The sequence below is a fragment of the Equus caballus genome, chromosome 5 (assembly GCF_041296265.1).
Source record: "Equus caballus isolate H_3958 breed thoroughbred chromosome 5, TB-T2T, whole genome shotgun sequence".
Taxonomy (NCBI): Eukaryota; Metazoa; Chordata; class Mammalia; order Perissodactyla; family Equidae; genus Equus; species Equus caballus.
The window spans coordinates 80,155,809-80,179,227 of NC_091688.1; the positions used below are offsets into that span (position 1 = coordinate 80,155,809).

Genomic DNA, 23,419 nt, shown 5'->3' on the forward strand with positions numbered 1-23,419 from the left:
ACCTTCCCCTAAGACCACTGGTTGCCCTGTCCACCTTCCCCCAAGACCATGGGCTCTAGGAAGGCATGGACATTGTGTCTCCCCAGGGCCTGCCACATTTTAGATGTTCCAGAAGTATTGTAATTCAACATCCTGTGAGCTCTGATCAAGCTGACAACATTGCAAGTCCTTGGATGGTTTCAATCTCATAAAATCAATAACTTCTGATATTGATCACTGGAAAGAGTGCTACATCTGGTAAAACATATTCTTAATCCAGTGACAAAAATCAAATCGCCATGCATTGAAAATCAGCCTAGTGTTTAGATTCAGCTAATTTCTGATCATAAAATACAAAGTTTTAAGGTTCACCAAGTATTAAATGACCATTAAACACAAAAGATGCTTAAAAAGACCACTGCTACCCACTCGCCCCCAAAACAAGGAGTTGCTCTGCACCTCCTGCTTCCTCAGCATTTAGAGAGTGCTGGTAGTTCTATTATACTTCCATTAAACTGCATCACAAATAGCTGGTTAGATGCCTTTCTGCCTCTCACTTTGAGCTCTTTGAAGAGTGCAGTGTAGAGGACCAGACACAAGAGATTTCAATAATCATCTGTTGAGTGGAAAAGGGTCATGGAAGATAGAAAGGGGAAGGCTACCATTTACTGTGTGCTCAGCGAGGTACGTAATACGATCTCAACTCTAAAGGTGAGAAAGCAGAGGACTGCAGAAACTAACAAACTTGCTCAAGCTCACAAAGCAAACACAGAATTCCTACCAGCTCTGACTAAGAGCCATCTGCCACATCGCCTCTCCAATGAGCTATATAAAAAGGAGTTTTATATAGAATGTGACATCTTTCTTTTAAAAAAAATCTACAATCTATTTTTTACAGAAACTAAAAGACACAATCTAAAAAAAATCAGATCTATATAGTTTTTCTAACTCATTACTCAGTATTCCATCTAGTGAAACAGAATCAACAAGTGCTCCTCCACCATGCCTGCCTTAATAGGTAATTAAGATGGACATGACAGATCGCCAGAGCGTGGGTGCATCCTGCTGGCACAACCTCTTACAGAGAAACATTTACCTACCAATTTAATGACAAGAGGAATAACTGAAGTTTAATTTGTACTTAAATGATGTTTTACATGGCCTTTCTTCCTGCCTTCCTATTTTAAAATGTGGTTAAAGTAAATTAATACCATGTCACCTAAAAATGACCTTCTTTCTGAATGACTTAGTAAAGAAGTATCACATGCCTCCAACACGTTAGTTATTTTCAATATGTTAGTCACGATATTTGGCCTAGTTCTTATCCTAAGACTCTTATGAATGTTTGAGAGATCCGGAAGGGAGTGTACCATTTACCGCATGCATGATCTTAGATAAGCTAAGTATCAATTTTCTCATCTGTGAAATAGAGATAATAATGAAGTTGTTTTAAGAATTAAATGAGGTAACTATAAATCAAATCCTTAACAAAGCAGCAGGGACAAAGTGCTCAAAAATGGTAATTTATTAACAGAGTAGTAGCTTTATCTAAAGTTAATCCTTCAAAGTTTGGCTTTCTCTTTTCTCTGTAAAGAGAAAGCAGATTGGACGTTAGGGGGTTTGGTTCTCCACCTGAGTTAGTGATTTCCAGGCTAGATTTTATAGTACATCACACGACTCCAGATACTAGAAAGTGTTATGAAATATAAATGTAACTTACCTTGATTATCTAATATATGGCCCATAGGGAAGACAAAGTATTTGGAAGCCAACCAGTACACAGTGATGCAACATTTAGAAAAAGTTAACTTGTGCAAGTAACCTCCACATTTTGATGCAACGCCTGTCTTCCCAATCAAGATTCATGCTGTAGACAAGACAGATACAGCCAGTGTCACCCAAGCAAAGGCCAAGTTTTAAAACCTATAATCACAGTTGCATAACAATGTGAATGTACTTAATGCCATAGAACTGTGCAGTTAAAAATGGTTAAAGTGGTAAATTTTCTGTTACACATTTTATCACACACAAAAAACTATAATCATGTAAAACAGGAAAACTGTTCTGACCACTTTAAAATGAACATAAATGGATTATACAACTTAAATATACAGTGAGCCCTAATGTACTAGAAAACATGGCAACACACAAAAACATAATTTTACTGTGTCAAATTTACTTTGTCCATAATTCATAAGTTATTATAATAAATACTAAATATTTAATTATCAATTTTCTATGTTACCTTGGGGCAGAGCAGCTATTTCTCTTATTAAATTAGCTCTCATTTGATAGAGATCACTATCTTTATCCACTTGTGCCTTGGATGGACATTTCCACCCCACATATTCGGAGACCAAGGAAGACCATGAAATAGAAAGACTTGGGTGGGAGAGAGATGATCCAACTAATTTGTCGGAAAAAGGCATGGATCTTCTTTTACACTAGATAGCCAAATTTGAAGCTAACACATTTGGAAATCTTACAGTGACTATCTAGGAAAGCGCACACATGAGATTTTTTTTTTTTCCTAAAATAACCATTGAAGCACCCACATGTTTACTAAAATCACTAATAACTTTAGATGAATTTGAAAAGTATTTGATCTTCCTGTGAATGTTCTTTTATTAGGAGGTTAATCTAGCAGAGGGCATCAAGGACAGCCTAATAGGGTACGTGAAGGAGGGCTGGAGAGAGGAGCAGAGTGGAGGGCAGGGTTGGGAGTGGAGGGTGGAGAGGCGTTGCTGATAATGCGGAGGGACTGTGAGTAGAGGGTGTTGGGAAGTGGTCAAAAGACAGCAATCAAAATCCTTTGTTGTTACTTCCTTGGTCTCTGGATATGTTGGGTGGAACTGTTCATCCAAGGCATGAATGGATAAAGATAGTGATCTATATCAAATGAGAGCTAATTTAATAGAAGAAATAGCTGCTCTGCCTCTACAGGGCTATAAGAGAGGAGGATGGGGGGAATGTAGTAATGAGATTGGATGTTTAAATGAAGGAAAATAACCACCCAAGTGGCGTAGAGGAGAATCAAGCCAACGAGGGAGCCCGGCCTATTGGAAAGAACACCCGACCAGGTACCAGAAGACCCAATTTCTACTCACTACTTTACATCTAACTGACAGGATAATGTTGGGCAAGTCATCTCACCTCACTTGACCTGACTTTCCTCACTTGTCACGTTAGAGAGAGAGCCAAATGACCAATAGACCCTCCATTTCCCAGATTCCATTAGCCTGTGAGTTGATTAATTGCAGGTGAAGCTAGGGGATACCTAATCTGAAAAGACACCTCTGGAGTGGTGAGAATTGAACAGGGCTTTAAAAGAAAGAGGTGATACGGGGCCGGCCCGGTGGCGCAGTGGTTAAGTTCGCATATTCCACTTCTCCTTGCCCGGGGTCCGCTGGTTCGGATCCCGGGTGTGGATGTGGCACCGCTTGGCAAAACCCATGCTGCGGAAGGTGTCCCACGTATAAAGTAGAGGAAGATGGGCATGGATGTTAGCTCAGGGCCAGTCTTCCTCAGCAAAAAGAGGAGGATTGGCAGTAGTTAGCTCAGGGCTAATCTTCCTCAAAAAAAAAAAAAAAAGAGAGCACTTGAATGGTCTACAATTGGCAACAAATAAATCAGTCTTACTAAAAAGAGTAAAAGTGGATTGTAGCAAGAAACGAAGATTATCTAGTCAGGCATATAATGAAAGCATTGATTTTAATTGAAGGTAAAAAGGTAACTGGGAACCATAGAAGGGTCCTGATACTACCCGTCCTTTAAGCATTGGGGTTCACCAGGATTCAGTCTTCGGCCAGTAGCTTGTCTGCTCATGCATATGCTCTCCTTGTGTGACATCCTCTATTCTCAAGGCTCATCCACTGCCTCTCTGTAGATGATTCCCAAAACTACACGGCGAGCCCAGCTCCCTAACCCTAAGCCTCAGAATCATCTCCACAACATCTTCCTGGCTATAGAGTGAGATGTGTGGGGAAGCAACTCAAACTCAGTATGTCCCAAACTGAATCTGCCATTTCTTCTCACACCCACACCAAACCTGCTCTTCCTGGGACCCTGAATGTTGATAGCAACATTAAGAATGAGAGGGGAATGATGTTGAAGGTTGATAGCAACATCAAGAGCTCAGGCACCTAACCCCAAAACCCTTTTTTCCTCTATTCCCTCAAATCAATCAGTTCTTTTCTTAAACTATTCCCTTCTTCTGCATCCCTGCTACCACTGCCTTGGATGGAGCCTGCCTCAACTTTGGGGATGACAACTGAAACACCCTCTCTCTTGCCCTCCTTAGTCCCATTTCCATATTGCAACCAGAGAGCTCTTTCTAAAACATATCACCTCCTGATTCGGGTTTTTGTTATTATAAAGACAAAATAATGTCTCAGGGAGGGGTTGGGGAGGCCTGGCAATGGAACATGATGGAAATGAGTGCCATCTAGCTTCTCTTGCTGTTTTATTGGCTCTTGCTATTTCCTTCCCAGGAATGCTGGGGTTTGATCCCAAAAGGCTGGGCAGACTGGATCACACTCTCTGGGATCACTGTGATCGTCACTCACTTGAGAATAGCTGGAATAGTAACAAAGGATGCTTCGCCATGTGGCTCACTGTGGGTGGGCCCTCAGCCTCACGGGTTAGGCTACGGCCATCTCTAACTGAGCTCCCGCTGCCTGTGTCATGGATTCTGATACAGTCTGGACTAATGCTGTGAGGGGAAGGGATTTTTAAAGCCTCTAGCTCTGTTTCTGTCTACACGTTACTGATATCTATGATCCCAGATACCAGGCACTTTTACAGAAGTTTTCTTCTACTTCCTGGTCAACAGCAGGCATCGCTATGAAGTCAATTCTGGGAATACAGTGATTGTTCCTCCTGCTGGTGCACTGTCCTGTAAAAGTTCTGGGGCTGCTTTGGATAAGTGCAAACTGGCCAGTTTTATTTATTTTTGTATCTTTTGTTCCCCCACCCCTAAGGGCCTTGTTGCTGATTGAGCAAAGCCTTGCTTCTCCACTCACCGCACAGCATGAGAGGTTGGGGTGGTTTTCCATGGTCGCAGCATGGAAAACGTGCAATGGACCGAGTTCCAGGTCTACCTCCACCACCATCTTCATGGGCTAAAGCAAATCACCCACCCGATCCAGGCCTTCATGTCCTTGGCTCTAAATATGGCCAATCATACTGGCCCTAAGAGTTGATCTCAGTGGTAAAAGAAATTTTGGGGAAGCACTTTGAAATCATTAAAGTGGCACATGAATGTAAAGGGGAACTCATAAAATAAGCCTTTTTTTTTTTTGTCAGTGATTTTAAAAGAGGATGGCTTTGGCTTTGGAACATTATCTTAAATTGACACAAAGCAACTCAGGAAGTGACCTTTATTTACACCACTTTGGTTCCAAGGAAATGAAACAGCAAGTATTGCAAGGTTATTGATACCTCCTAACATTTAATTCCTACTACAAAGTCAAAAGGAACTTTTCAAAAAGGCCCAGGGGTCCAGATAGAAATATGTGGCCCAAGCACAGAATTGCAGTCGTCTTTTTCACTGTGAGAAGACAACAACCTGACTAGAAAATTGTTCTCCAAATCTACCTTGCAATAATGGACCGATAATGGACCATTTACATTCTGTCATTAGGGATCAAAAGAAAAAAACAACACCCACAACCTCTTTCTCAAGGTGCTAATAAAGTGCAGCCGAGCCTGTCTGCCCAACCTAGGAGAAGGTCTTTTAAAACATTCCAGTCAGCCAACACTGCTTAGCAATTCTGGCTCCGATTTTCTCTGGAAGGTGTGGGAAGTGAAGCATTAGGCAAGAGCATTAAGAGAGAAAAGGTCAGTTTCAAAAGAACAAGCTCTTATGTCATCCGTGTTTCAGGTAAAAAGTCCACTTTTACCTTGGTGTTAAATCAATGCTTCATATTTGCAACTTCGTTAATGGCTGCAGCTGGTCAAAACCATGGGTTTCCATTTGCTCCTGTGCTGGAGCAGAAAAATGTCTGGTTTACATTTAGTGTAAACATAGTGAGATGTCTTTTTTTCTGACACCATTTTCTCTGACACCAACTGGGTATCCTACAGTGCAATCCTATTCTGACACTAACAACTGGGGTTAGCATCAGACTCCACAGGTCTAAGGGCTCTGTCCCACAAGACTGCCCCCACTTCAGATACCAGTCGTAAGTCCCAGGTACCCACTTCTGTCCAACGTGGTTACAAATTCAGGGGCGCCCACGACCCCCTCCTCAAGTTCGATAATTTAATAGAACAACTTATAGAACTCAGGAAAACACTTCACTTATGTTTATTGGTTTACTGTAAAGGATACAACTCTGGATCAGCCAAGTGAGAAAGATGCATAGGGCAAGGTATTTGGGGTGGGCAGGCGGGTGTGGAGCTTCCATGTCCTCTCTGAGTACGCCACCGTCCCAGAACCTTGACATGTTCACTAACCTGGAAGCTCCCCAGGTCCTGTTGTTTAGGGGTGTTTATGGAAGCTTCATTACATAGGCATGACTGATTAAGCCACTGGCCATTAGAGACTGAAAATCTCCAGTCCTTGTCCCCTCCCCAGAGGTCAGGGGTAGACTGAAATTTCCAGATCTCTAATAACATGGTTGGTTCCTCTGGCCACCAGCCCACCAAGGGGGCTGTCTAGAGGCCCACCAAGAGTCACCTCATTAGCATAAACTCACGTATGGTTGAAAAGGGCTCATTATGAGTAACCAAAGACGCGCCTATCAGGAAATTCCAAGGGTTTTAGGGGCTCTGTGTTAGGAACAAGGGGAAAAACCAAATATATATTTCTTATTATACCACACATAGCATCACACTGCATAAGAACAGTCTTACATGAGGGCTAAATCTCATTCAAAATAGTTGCAATTTGAAACAGTGCCAAGCAGTTCACTTAGAAGGTCAAGCTCACCTTCAAGGCCCAAACAGAGCAATCACTGAAGCCATCGACATCCTGAGTCAACGACTTATAGAAGTTACTTCCTAAGGGACACCTTCCCTGACCACTCTGACCAGGCCCTTCACAAATGTCCTTTTAATGCTCTGTCCCTTGCTTTCACAGCACTTATCACACACCTTCATGTATCTGTTCAACTGAAGATTTATTTCTCTCCGACTAAACTGTAAGCTCTGTGAGGTCTGGTCTACGTTTATCACGCTCATCATTGTATCCCCAGGGCTTAGCAGGCAGACGCTACTAAATATTAAATGAACAGATAAAAGAATTAAAATTAGACCCCCTTGCCTAGAGCAAAGACCAGAACAACTTCTATAATCGCCACATCATCTTTCTTTAATTCACTGAATTCCACATGACATGCAAAGGGCCCCTGAATCCTTTAGCAGATAAAAACTCCATTTGAGCCCTATCAGCAGAGAGGAGAGATTTAGCCCAGCCATGGCATTAAGAAGAATTTGAGGCAGCTCTGGGTATATAGAAGTGATAGAGTGAGGTCAGGCTTCTAACGAACCCACAAATAAATAACAGGAATTAGGTAGAATGCCCACATTCCAAAGAAAGTGACAGGTAGGGCTTCTGTACATTAGGTTGGTCTTGGGTTTCAGAATCCAGCAGGATTCTACAGCTTCACTTGGTATTAACAAAGGGGAGAAACCGTGTTCTCTGTGGGAATTTTAGAGTTCGATGGCTTCCCAGGAGACAAAAGCCACATTCTCCATCTGCAAGTTTAACACAGGACTTCTAAACCAGGGTGGGGTTTGTCTGGCTCAGTGACAAATTCAGCTACACAACATGCATAATCTCTGGTCAGTGACCTAAGTTTCTCTTTTGTGCACAGCAAATGAATCTATGGTTATTTCTTAGCTACCAAACTTGAAAGGCGGAAAGACTGCGCCAAGAAAACTAATGGTGTGTTTTTTTCCTGTCTCCTTTTTTTTCCCTTACCCACACACAAGAAATAATGTTCTTCTATTTATATATGACACCATCATCTGTTTTCATTGTGGAAAGTTTTATTCACTCAAGGAAGGCAACAACTCAGTCGCTGTTAGTTGAACAGAGGTAGAAATGAAGAGGCCCCCATGTGCCACCAACTTGTGTCATGGCCAAAGCTGGGGCACCAAGAAACAGAGCATGAGGAATGTCATATCTTGTACACACTCTGATGCTGGGTTTACTCAACAATCATGACCTCGCTTACGTTGGGTGCAAAGCATCATCTCACATGCTGAAGAGGATAGAAAGGTGTCAAACTCAGACCTGACCCTCAAAAAGAGCTTATGCTTTGGTGAAATAAAGCACGAATACAATTGTTATAAACCAATGTGACCTCAATGAATAAAATTAAATTTAAAAAGCATGAATACAAGAAAGATCAAACAAATGGTTTACACAGCTGTATCTGAAGGCAACATACAAGGAAATCACAATCACCGCAGAGCAGTTATGAGTTGGCCCAAGAAAGATGCATAGGATTTATATAGAAGGTGAGGGATAAGGGGGAGAAGGGATGAGGATTCATAATAGAGCATATAATGTTTTATACGGAGGAATGGAGGAACAAATAAAGAAGGTAGGAGGAAGCCAAGGTGAATTTAAGGCGTTAGTGAAGAGACATTTATGGATGGGGTGGAATTTTTTAGACAGAAATAACAGAGGATAAGAGAGGAAAGTAGGTTAGGGTCAAATATTAAAGAAAGTCTCAAGAGTCATGCTAAGAATTTTTCAAGACAGTTCAGGCCTAGCAAGTAACAAGCACCTGAGAAATGATTGCTGTGGGGTAAAAAATATCACTTTTAGAATTAATAGCCAAATCTTTTTAGGAGAGCAGAAAGGAATTTAGACTTAATCATATAAGCCGTAGGAAGTCACTGATGGTATCTGAGCAGGGGAATGATGGAAAAAATACTTTTAAGAGCATATTAGTGTATATTAGGAAAATAAATATGAAAGCATCAGGAAGAATTCTTCGGAGGGGGTTTGAGAAAAAGAACAGGAAGCCTAATTCTATATCAGGGTATATATCAGATCACCTTGTAAAATAAAACATAAGTGGACTTCAAAATTAAAATCTCAAGTAGAAAAATAGTTATGCTTAAAAAAAATTAAACTTTCAGATTAGTCAGTAAAATGATGCAACTGGACAAAACAATTAGATTTTGAGAGAGCAGACTTTTCCTGAAAGTCTTAATTTCTACTTTTAAAAAAGAAATGGATTTGATTAGTTTTTTTTCACACTAGAGGTACCTGAATACTTTGGTGAAATTAGAAGCTTTGGAGTAAAAATATCATTTTAGAATTAACAGCCAAATATTTTGTGCAATGCTGTACCACACAAGAACAGTCATTTAAAACACACACACAAAATGGTGCCAGATATACTAGTGGCATATTAAACACACCCAAGGCAAGCCATCAGCTTAAGAACATACTGGGCCCTTCTTTTGGAAAAATCATTAGACTCTGTCACCCACCACGCAATCAAATCTCTGTTAAAAATCAAGTTACAATTACAGTACTGTAATTATGGACCAACATTTCATTTGTTTCACAACTGGGGCCTAATCAAACAGTTCTGTAGATGGCTTCACCACAAGGAACTTAATTAAATTCAGTGACAGGGAACTTTTTTTTTTTTTAAAGACTTTTGTTTAAGCAACTGATTTGCCGGTTTAGGTGTCAGAAATCTTATTTCTATAAAAATTACTAGATGAACTAAATCAAACCAAAATGCTTTTATCCATGAGAAAGCAATATTCCTCTCTCATAAACACTTCATTTAAATATTTCCCAGCAACAGGCCTGTGTGGACACACCAGGAAGTGAAACCAAATATGATCACATTGCGAAAGCCGAGTAAAATGAAAGAATACATTTGGAATTAGCTGAGGCACTATTAAAACTTCATTTAAAAATCCATTCCCTTGGAAACATCAATTTAATTAAAGCAGTAATAAGAGAAATTTCAAAAGCATAAGTCTTCATTTTGTTGTTTGGCAATTTCCCCAATCTTCCATGCAAATGTCTTTTCCTGTAGCCAGCCTGGCTCATCTGAAACGCAAGCACTCACCCAGCTCGCCAGGCGAATGGAGAACAGGGTTAAGCTATCATTTTCACACTAGTAAAGCTACTCTGCAACAAAGCAATCGCAATCTTTATTGACTTGCTTTGGAGAAATGTACCTTTTGTGTCTAAGGTAACAAGCAAATCCCATTTCTCCTAATTGTTTTGCTGGGGTTACTGTCATTCCCTTTATTGTGCCATAAACTATGAACTCCCTGAAAACAGGAGCCCGATTTTACTGTGATTAGTTTGCTTTTCAACTGAGTTTGAAGAGTCGGTGACCCAGGCATAGTAAGAGTTATAAGTACCTAATGATTATTGTTATCGTCCAAGGATAGTGTTACTATCAAACAAGAATTGTTACAGTTTATACTTTCCTTCTAAGGTGGATACTGAGCAGAATCATAATTCCTGCACTCCACTACAGTATCCCTCATTCCTAGGAGGGTGCCCGGGGCAGAGGGGGCTAGAAGACACCCAGGCAAAAATAAAACCAATTCTTATTTACTGATTATTATTCTCTATTCCTATTTTTAATTTTAAGCAGGATTTGAGTAAATTTAATATATATAATGCCATGTTTTTATGGACATTTCTTAGCAATCTAAGTAAATAAGGTAGCCCCTGACCTACCTATGACTTCAGCAAGTGATAGGTACCCCCCCCATCAGAGGCTGCACACACACAATGCAAATACGAATACCAGCACTACTCTGCAGACAAGCAGACAGTGCTGCGACACGAGAAGATTTAAAAGAAAAATTATGAATAAAAAAAAAACAGTGGCAAATCCATTGGCACATATATGTGTGTGTACAAATGGACGGTGTCCATGTGCGCATAATAGTATGAAAATTACATGGGTAGTGGATTCAATAAACATTTGAGAGCCTACTCTGTGCAAGACCTGTGTCACTCCTAAGAAAGAGAGGTAATTCTATTGCCGTTGTGTAAAAATGTTGAAGAAGCTGCCGAGGAGTCTAAGCTTGTCTTTGGACCCAACGAGGAAGTCAGTACTGAGCGGGACAGTCCCCTCGTCAGTCTTCTCTCAGGTCACCTCGTTCTCTTCCTGTTACTCTCTCATCCTGGACCAAATACTATACTTTCACTACAGGGCCTGATCCTTTATACCTGTATGTATTGGATTCTCCTGACTGGGGGAATTTATTGAACATTTGCTATGATGTGGGCTGAACAGGAGAAGAAAGAAAAATAATCAGTACGTGAGAATCCACTTTATTTTTGTATCTCACCTTATATCTGCCCTTAAAACACTCATAAAAGAAGGGAAATATACAAAGTGAATAGGGAACAAGGAATTACATAACCAAGGATTAAACAGTATAGTTGAAACAACAACGAGATACATCTGCATAATGCTTTAAAGTTTATGGAGTACTTTTTTCCATAAATCATTTAAATCACGCACTTGACTTTATGATAAGGATAGCAGCTCAGAGAATAAAAATAAGCTGCCTAAGTCACATGTCTAGTGAAGAGCTTGATCTCATAACCGACAGCAAACATTGTGTTCTTCCCACCATCCGCAGCTGTCTCTCACAAATGTCAACAGTTATAGTCCAGGGAATGGAGAAATCTGCATGGGTGAGGTACATCTGAGCCCTTAGGGATATGCAGGAGCTGGATCAGAGAGAACTCCAGCTGGGGAAGAGCAAGGGCAGGGAGGTCTTGAGTAAGGAAGAGCAATGAGGCAGCAGGTCCCAATGAGAGAATCTTCACAGCCAGAGGGAGATGGCTTCACAAATAGTGAGGTAGCAATGACATTCAGGACTCAAGATTCCAGAATGAAGGGTATGGCTTGACTTGTCTCACAAAAGAGAACCATTATAGATTCTAAAACAGAATGTAAGCAATGTTTTAGGAAAGGTAACCTGGTGGGACATGGGCGATACACTGGAGAAGGGAGGAGACACAGAATGAAGGCAAGGGAACCAGGCAGGATCCTATGGCAGTAAGTCAATAACTAAGTACAGAGTGAGGACCCAAATAGAGGAGTGTCAGTGAAAAATGACCAGGAACGAAGGAATTTAACTAGTACTAACAGGGAAAATCTGACAAATATTGGCTGATGGGAGAGATGGGAAAAGGAAAGAGGAATTAAAGTTGAGCTGGTGAAAGACTAGTTAATATTCCAATATTCATTGGAAGATCAATGAGCAATCTGGTGAATTCTGCTCTTTCACTTCAAATCAAGGATAATTAACATAACTAAGGTTTTATTAGGTGTTTTTTGTTTGTATTCTTCTCCCCAAAGCTCCCCAGTACATAGTTGTGTATTCTAGTTGTGAGTGCCTCTGGTTGTACTATGTGGGATGCCACCTCAGCACGGCCTGATGAGCGGCACCATGTCCGCCGCCAGGATACGAACCAGCGAAACCCCGGCTGCCGAAGCAGAGTGCATGAACTCAACCACTCGGCCACAGGGCTGGCCCCATTATTAGGTGTTTGGCATAGCTAAATTTTGACTGAGTATTGCTCTCCAGAGTGAACCCAGAGGGAAAGCTGAAGCAGGTAAGGAGGCCATTTAGGTTCAGATCATAAAAAGTCTTAGCTACCATGCTACGGATTTAATGAAAGTTTTTATGCAAAGGAATGACATGATCTGTACAAATTTTAAATTTAGAAATTTACAATTTGCCGCTTTGGTAGCAGCAACGAGGATTCATTAGAAGGGAGAAGTGTACCAAGTGGGTAGGAGATGAGATCAATAGTCCAAGGGATAAAACAAGAAAGAAGGCTTGAACTAAAATGAGACCGGGTGTGAGAAGAAAAGGGATAAAAGCAAATCCTTTTTATTTTTTTATTGAGGTAACATTGGTTTATATTATATAAATGTTGGGTGTACCTCATTACATTTCGATTTCTGTGTAGAGTACCTCGTGTTCACCACCCAAAGACTAATTACCATCCCTTACCATACCACATGTGCCCTGTCACCCCTTTCACCCTCCTCCCTCTGCCCTTCTCTTCTGGTAACCACCAATCCAATCTCTGTCTCTATGTGTTTGTTTATTATTTTTATCTTCTATTTATGCGTGAGATCATATGGTATTTGACTTTCTCCCTCGGACTTACTTTGCTTTGCATAATACCCTCAAGGTCCATCCATGTTGTTGCTAATGGGCAAGATTTCATCCTTTTTATGGCTGAGTAGTATTCCATTGTGTATATATACCACATTCTATTTATCCATTCCTCCCTTGATGGGCACCTAGGTTGCTTCCAAGTCTTGGTTATTGTGAATAATGCTGCAGTGATCATAGGGGTGCACATATCTTTATGCATACGTGTTTTCATGTTCTTTGGATAAATACCAGCACTGGAATAGCTGGATCATATGGTAGCTCTAAGTTTTTTGAGGAATCTCTATGCTGTTTTCCATAATGGCTGTGCCAGCTTACACTCCCACTAGCAGTGTATGAGGGTGCCCTTTTCTCCACATCCTCTCTGACACTTGGTATTTCTTGTCTTGTTAATTATAGCCTTTCTGATGGGAGTGAGGTGACATCTCATTGTAGCTTTGACTTGCATTTCTCTAATAGTTAGTGATATTGAACATCTTTTCACGTGCCTGTTGGCCATCTGTATATCTTCTTTGGAAAAATGTCTGTTAAGATCTTTTGCCCATTTTTTAATTGGGTTTTAGCTTTTTGTTGTTGAGATGTATGAGTTATTTATATATTTTGGATATTAACCCCTTATCAGATATATGGTTTTCAAATATCTTCTCCCAATTGTTAGGTTGTCTTTTCGTTCTCTTGATGGTTTCTTTCGCTGTGCAGAAGCTTTTTAGTTTGATGTAGTCCCATTTGTTTATTTTTTCTATTGTTTCCCTTGCCCAGTCAGACATGGTACTTGCAAATATGCAAGCAAACACTTTTAAGTACCATCACTCTTAAGCACTTTCAAGCAGGTACTCTGCTAAATAGCTTGTGGATGTGGATTCTAGGGTTACTCAGGTATTGATCAGAAGGACTTGGTGGCACACTAGATGTAAAGGAGAGCCAGGACTCAAAGACAAGTGGCCACCCTAGTTTTGGCCACAGGGTCAATGGTTAAACTGGTTGGTAGAGGAAGGTGATAAATATGGTCCTTAAAACACCTGAGTCCATCTCCTACATAAAGGAATCCACTTAATACCTTCCTTTCCAAATATTTCCGCTTAAAGATGAGACAATTTAATTTTTTATGAAGGCAATCAAGTTGACTAAGATATAAAGTCTGTATGTTATAAAACACACACATACACCCATTTCTTTGAGTGGCTTCTACTTCTCTGCCCAACTAAAGGTAAACAGGATTGGAAGCAAAGATATTTTATTTTTAAATAAGTTTCAGCCCTCTGCTCATTGCCTTCTTGATCATGAACTGCCAAGTCTCTAACACACTATGAAAGGGCATATTTTTCATTTTACTTCAGTGTAAAAAAGCCGCTCTCTCTCGCACTACTTCATCTTTAATCTGCACTTTAAACTTCTTAGTTGTAGAACTAGTGAATATATTTAGCTTAACAACAGAGTTAATGGAAACATGAAGGAGTTTCAGATGTGGTATGCTTTGTATTTTTATAAATATCAATCTATTCTTTGCTAGCTTTGATAAAGTTGGAAAATTTATCCTTGGGGAATCTAATTCTGAAGAATTCTTCCTGTTTTGTTTTTTTCCCACATAATTTATCTCCTTTCAATGTACTATATAATTATTCTGTCTATTTTCTGTATCTACCAACTAGGCAGTAAGCTCCAAGAGCACAAGGCTTACATCTGTAGGGTGCACTGAGACATCCCCAGCACTTAGCCAGGATAGTGGGGGCTCAATAAATAATTGTGGACTGAATAAATCAGCGTTCTGTGATTATTATACTTCAAAAACTTAACATGTGTTTTTCCTTAGCAATCATGACTCAATCTCCATGGTCCAACTTAACTTTGAACTATGATTTCTACTTATTATGCCTTCTATTTATATTCCTCAAAGAAATTCTTCCAGGACCTATACTGTGATGGGATCTGTGGGGCACTGATGGGTAGTGGTACAAAGGAATTAACATGGGGAAACTGAGGCAAGTGTCAAACTTCCCAGGGCCTCCGGGTGACTTCTCTGTCTAGCTCTTATGAAAAGTTATGATTCTTCTTCTGCCCACCCTATTCTGACTTCTGGTTTCCTGATCTCAATTCCTGTTTTCAGCAACTGTTTCAATCTAGACTTCCTTTTGGTATTCTGACCTCAGGTTACCTGAGTTTGACATCTGTTGTTTGCATTGCTTGACATTTTGATTTGTGTGTGTGTGTGTGTGTGAGTGTGTGTGCGGTTTAATCTAGAGAATAGTTTAAGCCTGTATTTTTACACAGACCAGAGACCCACATAACTTAAAATTACAAGACAGATGTTATAGACTACTTTCCCCTCAAGGTTCTTAAGCGTCCTTCTCTGTTCCCATTATAAAACCTACTAATTTCCTCAACACCCTTTTGATGGGATAATCACAGTGACCACTTGCCGTCCTTATTCAACATAAATTCTTTTTCTGGTCAACTGGATTTAGTCAGTAGGAATTATTATACAAAGACAAGAAGAAACTATTATCATACTTCAAATTCATATTAAGAATGAAATTAAAAGGACTTCAACTTAGAAAAAAAGAAATATATTCTAAGTAATTTATGCTACAAACTTTCCATTTGATGTCTAGACACACATTAGGAAAAAATATTATGCGTGCACACTCTGTGAAATGTAGCCAGTGTATAACCCAGGCTATGCTTTTATAGTCACTGGGTTGGGTCTAATTTAATTCATAGGCCAACACTTCCAAACACATCAATTGTATGAGCAAAGCGATGTTTGGAAAGGCTCTCGTCATCAGCACAGAAGACAATGCACTTGACAGCACTCCTTTCTTGAGCAATGACTCAAATCAGCTAGACTGAAAATAAATCTAAAGGGTACACAGCTGTCATATAACCCAAAGTAGCCCTCTGAGCAATAGCTTGATTCATTTTTCCCTACTTGTACAACTGGTTCTGCAAACAGGATTGCAATCCAACAAATGCATTTTCCCCCCACTGTGACCAGTGAGCTTTTCAGCGTCCCAGAGAGGGCTCTTTTGGCTTTCTTTGCCCTTACGGGTATGGTAAACTGTACATAGTGATTTCTTGATTTTATCTAATGAGAGACAGACATTTAAACAAGCTCTGTGAATCAGTTACAAGTAAGAGCTCTAAAATTAGAGGATAATATTTTATCAAACGAATGTTAGTATCAAAGTTTGAGGGGCAGACTGCCTACTGGGTACGGGCAACCTATTTATTTTCATTGTAACATTCCTTAATTATTGCTTTAAACTTTTTACTATGGAAAATTTTAAATATACACAAAAGTAGAGAGAGTGGTATAATGAAGCCCATGTGCCTGTCACTCTGATATAATAATCATGATACCCACTCCCACTGGATTATCTGAAACAAATTCTAGATATATTTTATTTGCCTTATTTCAGCATGTATGTCTAAAAGGTAAAGAGTCTTAAAAAATATAACCACACGTTATAATCATACCTAGTAGTGTACAGGTAGAGATTTAACAATCAGTTGTCTGGGGAAAAACAAAAAGGCCCTGATTTGTAGTCTTTGCCAATTTCCACGCTGTAAATATTCCCACCATGGCCAATTTCAAGCTACCAGCACGATGTTGTTGAATATGGGGTTGATAAGAAATGTGCAGCACACCATTATACAGTACTTTCACTATGCAGATACATTAGACATAGCCTTAAGAGCATAGATAGTAGCAAATTATAGTAAAATAATTAGGAAGTGATAAGTTTTGAGTATTTTATTTTAATACTTTAATTTTAAGTTTGCATAATTTAATTTATTGACTGTGTTTAACAATCGGCTTACAAAATTCCTGAATATATAACATCGGCCCTCATCAGCTCTAGTATACCACTGATTCATATCCAAATAATTAACAATTTCTTAATATTACCAACTATCCAAATTTCTATGACATGTCCCTCTACCCTCATTTTCCTCAGCAACAGAGAAACATTTTAAACAGGAAGGAAGAGGAACTTGCTTCAGAAAGCTACACCAAAGTGTTAGCCTTTCTAAATGGTTCAATGAGGCTGTGTAGAACTCAGTTAGCTGTTACAGTCTGTTTCCAGGACGTTAAATTAGGTGCCGTCATGCACATGTACCTTCATATTACTGGGGAATCACAGTAATGTTTTTATTTCACATTTACTGCCCATTCGCAGGCCCACAAGAGAAAGAGTTTGAAAAGAAGTAGGAAAGGGACTTGGCAGAAGGGAAAACAAGTCCTTTCCAGGTAGATAAGCATGGCTGAAGGAGTGTTCTACAAGGAAGATTCCTAAGAAGGTGTGAGATACCCTCTGTACCCGATAGGTCCCATCACTGAAATTCAGTTTGTAAAAAGCCCTCTTTAAATGTGCCTTCCAGAACTGAATGTCACGTCAGATGCGGTAGGGTCTAAGTAGATGGTAAGGTGGGGTTGCTGCCATCCTTGAGGAGGATGCCAGGCTGCACAGCAACCCCACCAGCTGACTAGGCAGCTCACAGTCAAGTAAAACTCACGTCCCTTCAATGATCCAGTGTCTACCAGTCCTCACCCAAACTCCATAGTGTACGTTCAGGAAGCCCCACCTGCCACCAAATCTGCTTCCAAACGGCCTTCCCAACATCATTTTCTACTGCGCCTTTGACAAAACCCTTTATTCCAGATAGGCCAGCCTATCCACCGTACAAAAAAATGCATACAACTTGAATACTTTAAACTTTCATTACGAAAAATTCCTAACACACACGAAAGTATAAACTATATTATATAAGGAAGTCCCATGTACCCTTCACCCAGTTTCAACAACTATCACTTCATACCACAGCCATGCCCAGGATTAGTTTGAAGCAAATCCTGGACATATCATTTGACCCCCAATTATTCCAGTGCTGCAGATCTTCTTTCCTGCACGCCTACGCTCAGACATTTCCTTTCTACCCCCTTCATGTTTCCAAATTTTATCTCATCCTGCAAGGCTCTCACTTTCTACACTTTTTCCACTGAACTTGTCACTTAGTCATATGTCTCCTTGGACATCTCTCTTATTGCTATCCTGCTGTTCCTCACCTCTTAAATTGTACACTTACAATGTCATTGGCCTTGAAAGCAGGAAAACCTCTTTCACTACATATATAGTGCAATAATAAATGCTTAGTAGGGAAAGAACTAAAGAATAACAATTTGGTTTGTAAAGTTTACTGAAATTTGGTACAACAATTTTACACAGCATATTGATCAAATTCCTCATACGGGAAATGTCTCAAGGTATAGAACAGGGCATGCTGGCACAGTATGACAGGGCAGAAAGAACACAGCATGTGGAGTTAAAAGGCCCGGGTTCTTGTCTTGGCCCTTCTGTTTGTGTGTTATTTGGGGTATATTGAGGGACTTCTCGAAGTTCATCCATAAAGTAGGGATTAACTGAGCCATCTTCTCTCTTTCCCTCACTGGACTGTCGAATCAAATGTGATTAGACGGCTTTGTAGTTGATAGAGCATGTTGTTTATAGACATCATTACCTGTAAAGGCAGAAATGACTGGCCAAATGACTTGACAACAAGGAAAACTATTGCTTTGGATCCTGAATGTATGTGAAGAATAAATTTAAGGTCTCAACAAGGAAAATGGGGAATGTGATAGAGATCATGTGGGATTCAGAAGCAAGAGAATTAACCCTGGGAAGAATGTAAGAGTATACTTAGTTTCTTTCTGAGATCTCAAAAACCACTGCCTTATAATTAAAACAGACAAATTAAAGGACCCTAAAAAGAGACTGCAGTGGGGGCCAGCCCAGTGGCGCAGCGGTTAAGTGCACATGTTCCGCCTCGGCGGCCTGGGGTTCGCCTGTTCGGATCCCAGGTGCAGACATGGCACCGCTTGGCAAGCCATGCTGTGTCAGGCGTCCCACATATAAAGTGGAGGAAGATGGGCATGGATGTTAGTTCAGGGCCAGTCTTCCTCAGCAAAAAAAGGAGGATTGGCAGGAGTTAGCTCAGGGCTAATCTTCCTCAAAAAAAAAAAAAAAGAGAGAGATTGCAGTGGAAGCAAGATATACTGTAAGCTATTTAAGAAAAAACGTGTTACATTAAATAATTAAATGAAAAGGCAAAATTCAATATCTGATACCCTTCTTCAAATAAAACTGCAGAATCATCTAATAAAATGGTTATAATTCTGAGTTTATGCTCTCCTGGGACATTTTCAAAGCCTTTGGTTTCTCAACTTTCATAAAAATAATCCTTAATATCAAACTGCAAACATTACCATGTTATACCAAAAACTACTTAAATTACAATGGAATTAAAGTCTCTTCTTCCTCTGGTAGAAAAGAGGATAGATGACTTTATCAAGAAAATACTGTTCTACAAACCACACTGCAAGCTGCATTAGTGTCCTGTGAGAGACAGGTCAACCTACCTAAACTATCCATTGGAATACTAATATTATTATATCATAAGTTTTCTTGGAAGTAAATGAAAATTACAAGAGTTGAGGAAAAGGTTTCAATTTTATAAAACTCTAAATAATCTAGGCCAACATAGAGAAAAGGGTTTTTCAACTTTGGACACGAATACAATACAGCAATAGTTGGTAAAAAAACAACAGCTGCTAAGCCTGGTAAATCTAAATGAGATTATTAGGTCAAAATCATAGAAATACACAGAGGACATTTCAAAATTCCCAGCACGCTGACAACAAAGCACCAAGGCAGAATCTCATTAGGAAAGGAAACAGTTTTAGAAAGAACTTCTTTATAAGATTTCACCATGTTTAACATCTCCGAGGACTTGACCAGAGGAAAAGCAGGACTCAAAAGGGTAAACTGCAGAACAATCGTTTCCTTCCTCTACCCGCTTTCCCTCTCACCAACCCCTGCTGCACACACCAGACAACTCTGTGTCTCCTCACATCTTCTCCACACACACACACACACACACACACACAGATTTTTAAAATCATGGCTTTTCAAAAATGAGATCATACTATTAGCATAAACTTTCCCCTGTATAGATTGCTTTAAGACAAAGAAACTACCAGTCACTGATTCAGTTACCTTCATGCACAACAGGAAAAGAAACAAAGGAGTTCTAAGACTTCTAACAAATAAAAATGAGGATTTTATACCATCCCGACTTATTTTACTTTGAGTATTGTTACCCAGCATGACCAATTATCACAAGAGGCTTTTCAAGGTTACGGTCTACGTATCTCAAAATAAGCACTGAAAATGTGAAGGACCATAATTCTTTTTATTTGTCCCTTTGCTGAATAATTCAAGGTTGAATTTCAGAGAATGTGAAGATTGAACAAATTTCAGGCCATAACAAAAACTTAGAGGCTTTTCTGACTTGGTCCTCGGACCGCTATAATTTCTTCTAATTTGTCTGTAGTGTTCCTATTCAATCAATAACTGTACAAGCTGAATTTTTCAGCGTTAAGTAATTTGACTCTACTTTAAAAATGACCAGGAAAAAGTCCATGTAAGCCTGGTTCACTGAAACAAATTAGAAATCATCAAAAGACACATCAGGCGGAGCTCGCCCTGATAGCTCCTCCTAGGTAGATAAGATGGAACAAGCTGAGGGGGAGGACGCAGGCCCTAATGCAACAGCTGATGTGATGAGGCTGAAGCAAATACACTCAGGATATTAGAACAGTCATGGAAGCTGACGCTCATCACAAGATAACCATATGTTAAATATTCTCCTAAGTCCCTTATATCAATCAACTTATTTATGCTCCCAACAACTCCATGAGGTTATCTCCACTTGACAGATGAGGCAACAGAGTTATGCGACTTACCTAAGCCTGCACAACTGGTAAACGTTTAATAGTAAAACTAGCATGAATGGGAATAATCTTCAAAGAGATCTTTGAGGGGCATAAAAAGTAGCTTAGCTCAATGGAATGAACTGCAGACTAAACACGCATTCATTCATTCACGCATTCAGTAATGAGTGCAGGAGTAGAAGTCAACACGACAAACGAGAGTGAACGCTCATCCTGCCTACCACCTGTCTTAACTTTTGCCAAGCTACGCGATTGCTCAAAATGCCAGCTCAATTGCAAACCTGGAAATGATTCTGGCTGGCCTACTCTCTACGTTCCCATTGATGATAACATCAAATGCAATCGAAACTCCCTCCGCCCAGGAGGGATCAGAGAACAATCGCCCACGAAGGAGCAAACTCCTCACAAATACAAGCTCTATTCTCTCCACAAAACCTACCTCATGCGCCCCCAGTTTTCAAGCCTTCTGGAAGACAACGAGCTGTCCTGCATGGAGTGAATACCTGATTTCACTAGACCTCTTTGTTTGTTCTTCCCAGAGAACAAACACTATTTCTCCCAAGTCTTTCCTCATTTCTAGTCAGAAGATATTCATGCTTAAAAGCTGTCTTAGTTCATTTTGGCTGCTATAACAAACTACCATAGACTGAGAGGCTTACTCAACAAACATTTCTCACAGTTCTGGAGGCTAAGAAATCCACTAGCAAGGTACCAGAAGATTCAGTGCCTGGTGAGACCTCGATTCCTGGTTCACACCTGGACCCCGTCCTGCTGTGCCTTCCACATGGCTGGAGGGACAGAGGAGCTCTCTGGATTCTATTTTATAAGGGCATTAATTTCCATTCACGAAGGCTTCACCCTCATGACCTGATTACCTCCCAAAGGCCCTGCCTCCTAATATCATCACTTTGGAGGTTCGATTTCAATACATTAATTTTGTGGGGGGAACACAAATATTCAGTCTACAGTAGAAGCTATGATTTTTAAAGTTGTACTAAGGTAATGTATATTCACTGGTAAGCTGAAATTGAAGATTTGGAGGACCCAATAAATAATCCAAAGAGAACTTAATCCATTCCTTCTATGAAAAACGACTGAAAAGTTAGAAGTTAGAGTAAAACTTGGTAATCATAGTTTGACTTAGGTAATTACCATGGGATCCTTGTGATGAAAGGAAGTAGGAATATGACCTCTTTTTCAAATTTCTTTCATATTGGTCTCCTCTGCTCCATCCCCAATACCCTACTTGGCCCCCAATTGATCTGTCTCATCTCTAATACATCTTCCACATAGCTGCTAGCATCACTTCCCAAAACAAATCTGATGTCACCTTCTGCTTTAAAACTTTCCTTGTGGCTACTGGGCTCCTCAGGATGGAAGGAGCTCCTCATACAGATGAAGCTGTGTGCTGTTCATATGGTTAAAAATTCGTCTTCGAGGGGCTGGCCTGGTGGCGCAGTGGCTAAGTTCGCACGTTCTGCTTTGGCAGCCCGGGGTTCTCCGGTTCAGATCCTGGGTGCGGACATGGCGCTGCTTGGTATGCCATGCTGTGGCAGGCGTCCCACATATAAAGTGGAGAAAGATGGGCATGGATGTTAGCTCAGGGCCAGTCTTCCTCAGTAAAAAGAGAAGGATTGGCAGCAGTTAGCTCAGGGCTAATCTTCCTCAAAAAAAAAAAAAAAACATCATCTCCAAGTGCGCCCCAGGCAAAGAATAAGCCAAAGTCAGCACTGGGAGTTCCAACCCCCACTCCAGTGCTCTCGGTCTTTCACTCATTCACGTCACAAAGGGGAAAAGCTGACTGGGGGGAGGGCTAGCAGGTATTGAAAAAACAAAGTATGAAGTTGATTCCAAGCATTTCATATCAGTTTAACAGACATTATAGCAGATAACAAAATTGGCAAAATATGGGTTCATCAGGCAAAAAGAAAGGAGGTACAAAGAAACAAGAATTTAGATAGGAGGAACTTTAGGCCCTCATGCCACAATGCAAAGGCACATGGAACATTCAGCTCCTTTCACTTGAAAATTTTAATTCATGTCTCATGACTTCATATTCTAAATATTCTATATTCTAAATATTCTCCATATTCTAAAACATTGTGCTAAGTTATTTTACCCTGTATATGCCCCTGAAATATAAAAATATAAGCAACACAAAACTTAAAACATAACAATAAATTTAAAAACAATTGTCCAGAAGATGAAATTGATTAACTGGAATATTTTATTTAATCTTTTGAGTATTTTATCAGGGGTGTCTAAGAATATGATACATGAAGATGTAATATATGAAAGAATGAACATGCATAAACTACCAGTGAGCATCTTCTCTCGGATTCTATGGAAAACACTAATTTCCACAATATGTAGAAAATATTTAATTGCAATCCTAAGACAAGCATAAAATAAGTGTGTATTAACAATTTAACCACTTACTTAAGAAAATTTAACAGACGGGAGCAAATACTACAAGCTATTAGTAATCAAGATAGATTTCTATTT

The 23,419-nt window shown here is 39.9% G+C and overlaps 1 protein-coding gene across 8 annotated transcripts in view; it reads right to left on the reverse strand.

The window, feature by feature from the left end:
* The window catches only part of LRRC8B (leucine rich repeat containing 8 VRAC subunit B), a 66,303-nt gene that overhangs the window by 27,990 nt on the left and 14,894 nt on the right, over nucleotides 1–23,419 (reverse strand). For 3 of the 8 annotated variants that reach the window (XM_023641697.2, XM_070267338.1, XM_070267339.1), the window contains exon 2: nucleotides 1,700–1,846. The exons of 4 other annotated variants lie outside the window; for them this stretch is intronic. The gene's annotated coding sequence lies outside the window, so the exon portion shown is untranslated. Of the gene's footprint in view, nucleotides 1–1,699; nucleotides 1,847–5,879; nucleotides 5,960–23,419 lie in introns of those variants that run through there. One more of the 8 variants, XM_023641696.2, reaches the window with a different exon arrangement.